Source organism: Podarcis muralis, chromosome 1 (assembly GCF_964188315.1).
Source record: "Podarcis muralis chromosome 1, rPodMur119.hap1.1, whole genome shotgun sequence".
In the NCBI taxonomy this organism is placed as follows: Eukaryota; Metazoa; Chordata; class Lepidosauria; order Squamata; family Lacertidae; genus Podarcis; species Podarcis muralis.
The window spans coordinates 97,163,485-97,169,997 of record NC_135655.1 but is presented as its reverse complement, the minus strand read 5'-3'; positions in this window follow the sequence as shown (position 1 = coordinate 97,169,997).

Below are 6,513 nucleotides of genomic sequence, written 5' to 3'. Positions count from 1 at the left end.
TGTTGGAGGTGAAGACTGATCTTTGTTGTGCTGTGATAGGTTGCAGACTATGTGGGAGTCAAGTCCAGGAATATATGAACAAAACAATACATCAGCAGAGCAGTGGGGTACAAATGATTTCTGTTTAATGTCAATGTTAGTTATTCACTTGACTTGAGCAACAGCATTTTTCAGGTAAGGTTGGACTTGGCTGAGATGGCAAAGTTAACATGTTTAATTAGAGAAAAGTCATTATTGGCATTTATTCAGGACTGGAAACTTCTTGTGGACTTTTTGCATGAAAGAGAAAATGAACTTGTAATATTGGGATTTGAAGGCTGAAAAAATACTGGCTTATAGAAGATAGAATGGTTGGATGTTAATGACTGAATGCTATACTTAGCTGCATGACAGAACCAGAAGTCTGTCTGTCTTTCTTTCTTTCTTTCTTTCTTTCTTTCTTTCTTTCTTTCTTTCTTTCTTTCTTTCTTCTCCCTTTCTCTTCTTTTGCTTTTTCTTCCTTCCTTCCTTCTATTCCTTTTGCATTTGTTGTTCTTTTTTAGATTAAGTATTTCAGTGTATTACAGAAAGATACTTTGTGATGTGTATGAATTTTTGTATATCTTCGGACAAGTACAAATAAAAATACTATTTTTTTAAAAGTGGGAAAAACATTTTTCAGATAAACCTCATTTCAGTATCCACATAAAATAAACAAGAAACTAGGTTGCATAGCCTCCAGCTTGTCTTTCAAGGTAAAGGCCTTCAAAGGTGACTGGTAGACTCTCAGATGAGGGTGATAGAGCACTGCCACAATGGACACAAATTATATTGGGAGCCAGTGTGCTACTGTCTCCACCAAAAAGGTTTCTCAGCATTCTTCCAAACAGCCTATACACACATTGAAAGCCAGACCATTAGTCCATCTTGCTCATTATTGTCTACACTGACTGCCAGTGGCTCTTCAAGGTTTCAGACAGGAGTCTCTTCTGCAGCCCTACCTTGAGAAGCCAGGGATTGGACTTGTACCTTCTGCATGCAGAATGGAAGCTCTGCCTCCAAGCTATGGCTATTTCACAGTCTGGTGTAGGGCATGTTTTAGTAGGCTAGTCTAAAAGATACAAAAGCAGCTATGAGGGTGAACAGGATTAAATAAACAATAAAGGATTTCAATCTTCTTCCCAAGCAGAGTTGGTAAAAAGCATTCCTGGCCATGCTCCAGCACAGAATGTGATTGTGAATCACTTCCTTCACTTATTCATAGGCAACCTTCCAGAATATTCCAATGTTGAGTAGGGGGAGCTTCATTTATTTCTTTTGATGGTCCACATAAAGCACCAGGCACACCAGATGTACAGTTATTTCCTGGATTTCTCAGTCAAAAACGTGAAGCACAGAATCGTTTTCATTTTTAAAAAATACTGGTGTGATGCGTGAGTGAAAGATGTGTGAAGAGATCATGCTTATCCACAAACCTTTTCAATTAAATTCTTATTAGTGAGGCTCTCTCATACTGGAGAACTCATGGACATGCCCACGGCAATCATGTTTTAATACATTTCAGCTGTTCTGTTTACAATGGCATGCTCTAAACAAATAATACTTGTTCTCCTAATCACTTACTATAAATAGGGTGATTTGTATAGTTGCTCAGGACCCACACATATGTCTCCTCTCTTGTTTACCCTTCTCCTTCTTTCCAGTTTAGCATTTCCTGAGTCCCACATGTGTGGCAGCGCCCTCATGTAAAGTGGTAGCAGAATATCACAGCTGACACCACCACCACCACAGCCCTCAGTTCCTTCCTTAGTCTATTTGTCTATTTTCCTGCAAGCTGGAGCTGTGGTCCAAAAAACAGCTGGAGACCCTAGTTTGGGAAACACTGGTTTAATTGGATGAGTTGTGTTTGTGAACACTGACTGAACTGTCTTAGACCTTCAGTAATAGTAGAATTGACACCCGCTGAAGTTCCCCTTCCAGCAGAGTTACTGAAAAGCAGAAAGTCTGCAATTTTGATCTTCTGCTCACCTGCACACAGTACAGTGGTACCTCGGGTTAAGTACTTAATTCGTTCCGGAGGTCCGTACTTAACCTGAAATTGTTCTTAACCTGAAGCACCATTTTAGCTAATGGGGCCTCCTGCTGCTGCCGCACCGCCGGAGCACGATTTCTGTTCTGAATCTGAAGCAAAGTTCTTAAGATGAAGCACTATTTCTGGGTTAGCAGAGTATGTAACCTGAAGCATATGTAATCTGAAGTGTATGTAACCTGAGGTACCACTCTATAAGGCTTTTTGCCAAAGTGCAAGACAGAAAATGATCCTGGAAATGCTGTCCATGGTACCATGAGATACCTCAGCCAATAGGAACTCCTGCAGAGAGATAGATAAGCATTTTGTTTCCAGAGTATATGTTCCGAGCAGCAAAGCTTGAGTTTCTAAATAATTACAGTTGCTTTTGCTAATTTTTTCCATTTTCAGCTACCGTTTTCTGTTCTACTTCCTGCCATAAATTGTTAGGTAATGGCGCTGGGGGCCATTAAACAGGTGTTAGATGGCCCTCCTGAGATTTCAGCACCTCAGTAGAAAGTGAAGCAGTTTTCACATTAAAAGACTGCAAAGTGTTCAGGGACAATTGGAGATGAGAAATGCTACATATATCTAAGATTATTATATTACATGCTGGAAAAAAATATATTATGCAACTAGTGAAAACATCTGCTGTATTTTGAGAGTCAATGCACTTTATAGATATAAGCTCAAGAAATAATTCCATGATAGCCAGTGAGGAAATTTCTTACAACACACACACACACACTTCTAGTTTTCAATCAGGATTGAAAATTGAAAGCTGAGGAAGTATTAATTTTGTTATTTTAATGGCTTTCTAGAAATGGGTAAGAAAATTAAAATAATATTTTTAAAAAATCAAAATTGTCAAGAATAAACAAAATTACCAACATAGCTTTAGAAACAAGTTTCTGCTATTCCACACTAATAGCTGTTCCACACTGAGAAAAATAAAGGAAGCAAATACATATAGAAATATCTCCTGCCCCTCACAACAGATTCAAAACTCTTTGATTCTTGTTAAATGTCACATCAGAACCAGCTTCATGAGTTCAGAATTGCCTAAGAATCTTGTATTTATGAAACTATCCTGGCTCACCTTACACAGTTGTTTTACACTTGTATTCTTGTATTGGATAATGTATTATTATTATTATCCTCATAAAGTACATGGCAGGGAAAGAAAGAGAAAAATTATATTGGTTGGTGTCAAACTACAACCTGGGGACCAGGGTTCAAACCCCCATTCAACCATGAAGCTTACTGGATGACCTTGGGCCAGTCACAACCTACTTCACAGGGTTGCTGTGAGGATAATATGAAGAATGCCAGGAGAATCACGTATGCCACCTTGAGTTCCTTGGTAGTAAAGTGGAACAGAAACCTAATAATAAATAAATAAGCTTGCATAAGACTACACACTAAGCTGATGGCAAAGGTGATATTCAAACCAGCAACTTTCTGATGCACTGTACAGAGTTAATAGTGTTCCAGCATCCCACGACCTCAGCATTCCTCCTAAGAACCCTGCAAAGTAGGTCAGCGTTGCTATCTCATGTCGCAGATAGGCAGTGGTGGTGCAGAGGCTGAGAGGTGGTAGAATTCATCACGAAGACAAGATCTGAACTGGATTATTTCAGGTTCCTGCTGCTATAATGTTCCCAATCTCTGACCCAAACCTATTGGTTGTCAAGGGGAAAGGTGGAGAAGTGCCTAAAAGGAGTGCAATGTTGTGTTCTTACTGCTCTTTGCTGTCCCCCCCCCCTCCGTTACAACCATAGCTATTTGAGCTAAGGGTTACGTTTACACCAATCCTAACCACAATTAATGCTAACCAGAGTTCTGATCTCGCTCTGAATTTGAAATGAACCTGTAAACCCTGGTTAACATGGAAACACCTTAGCATTAGCTATTGCTTAGGGCAGTACAAACTTAAGACTGTGTGTGTGTGTGTGTTTATACTGGAGGAGAACTTGGAAAAGAGGGACAAAGGGAACCGCTGTCACATACTGAGACAGTCTATTGGTCCATCGAGCTCAGTACAGTATTGCCTGCACTGGGTAGCAGAGAATCTCCAGGTTTTTAGAAAGTGGTCTCTCCCAGCCCACCCCAGAGATGTTGAGGATTGAACCTGTTCACAAAGCCCACTGAGCTGCATGCCTTCCCAAATAAATTGCACAATTTCATGGCCAGTTACCAATCTCCTAACTGTTGCTAGAGGATCGGGAGTATTACATTTGTGCTGGCCCTTAGCCATTACATTGCAATAGTGGCACTTAGCTACTAATCAAATACTCTGTTTTAAAAGAGAATAAATTAGGAGGGTAAGCAAATACAAAAGAAACAGTTTCCCATTTGATTACTAGGCTTCCATTTGTATATAATTTGACTGGGAGTGAACCCAGCCTTTCAATTTTTATTCTTATTTTTAGCCTCTTGGGCCAAGGACCTTGTAAGCCAAATTTTTCGCAGGCTGCAGATTTTTACGGCCGAGTTATAACTCACTGAAAAACAGGGGGCTTAAAATGGAAGGGCTGACAAAACTTTAAACTACAGCGTTGCAAATGGCACCACAATAATTTATAATCTGCAGGCAGCTCTTGGGTTTATTATCACAATGACAAATGCACTGTCATTGTTAATAGGATATTTCCCAGCAAGGACTTCTTGTTATGCAAGCCAGGTTCAGTATGTCATGCAGCATGATAGCAATAAAGCCTACAAGAATTGGTAATGAACTTCAATTACTAATAGATTATGGTTAATGGGAAATATGTGCAGTAAAGATATGGGTTTTTATATGTGCCTTCTGCTACTCTACAAGGCAAAGATTTATGCTACAATTTATGTTAACATTCTCCAGACTGGGAGGGGGGCAGGAGACTAAATTGGTGGAAAGCTGTTTCATCCATAACAAATATTTAAGATAATTTTGGCACATCATGCAAATGAAGATGTAAAATTAGATATTAATCCTTTTCATTTGAACATTTATACTTTTATTAAAAGTGAAGATTCTGCCCTACAACTTATTATTTTTTCCCTGGAAAAAGAAAAGAAAACCCACCTGCCAGCATAAAAGAGGTGCTGCTGTTAAAACGAAAGAAATGTGGAGGGAGCGATGATAGAATCTGAGAGGTCAATTAATTTGTTCAATTTACTGGTAGTCATTATACAGTCAAAATAATAATAATAATAATAATAATAATAATAATAATAATAATAATAATAATAATAATAGAAATAGACATGGCACATCAACATTTAGCCTGACTGCCTGAAGGGTTCTCAACAGAGCCAGTACGGAGAGAAAGCTATTGGACACAACTGGGGACTCTGGGACCAGTTAAATAGCTTGGTAGCTAACAGAAGTTGGCCAGAAGTTTGCAGTTCATGGATCTCGGACACAGATACATTTCAGATATCATGACATCTTAGTTAACTGAAGTCCAAGAGGGACATGGATGGTAGGACTTTGCCTTGCCTTGATTGTTTTGAGTGGGTCTGTCACTGAGAATTTGCTCTCAAGGGATGCCTGATTGGTGGCTTGGATCGGATTATAGACTTGTAATATTGTGGTGTAGTGGTTAGAGTGTTGGACAAGGACCTGGGAGACCAGGATCCAAATTCCTATGCAGCCATGAAGCTCACTGGGTGATCTTGGGCCAGCTACTGCCTCTCAGCCTAACCTACCTCCCAGGGTTATTGCAGGGACTAAATGATATGGGACAGAACCAGGTAGAATGGCTTGAGCTCCCAGGATAATAAATACTACTGTATAAATAAATAACGTCTCTGGATTGTTCCCTGAATGGGCAGGATGCAGTCAGAAGAAAAATGCTGCTGAGAGTAACCGCTTTCAGGTTTTCAGAGAACACATGGGGAAATAAAATGAGGAGTGTGTGCAGGGCCATGCTTCCGAAGCTCATACCCAGGGTCCCCATTGGGAATTCTTCACAAGCTCCAAATACATTGACAGTCTCCTGTGTGTGGAAGAGTCAAGCCATGCTTATATCAATAGGTACCAAGAGCTCCTTCAAATACTAGCCAAATATGCAGGTGGTGGGGACAGGATTAGCCCACAGAGCCCTGAAACCCACCCAGCGAGGAATTACCCTGCAGTTCCATGTTAAGCCTAAACTTGATTTATTCATACTGATTGTGCATTACTATCAGTGCCAAAGGGAGATGTATTTCCCTGTCTGCATGAGATGCACCCACCAAGCTCAAATGAGTTTTGCAATGCACACCATGTTGTGCATTAACATCAACTATGGAGAAGGAAATCTCCCTTCCAGCTTTAAATCGAGTACTGTACAACAATATGGTCTTTCAGCTGTGAACCCAATTCTGTAGTGGTGCTAAAATTCCTTTGAAAATATTGTTCCTTTTGGACGATACGTTCATCTTTGTTGGTAACCATAAAAAATATAGCAAAATAAGTGTGTCAACTACAGATGTAAATA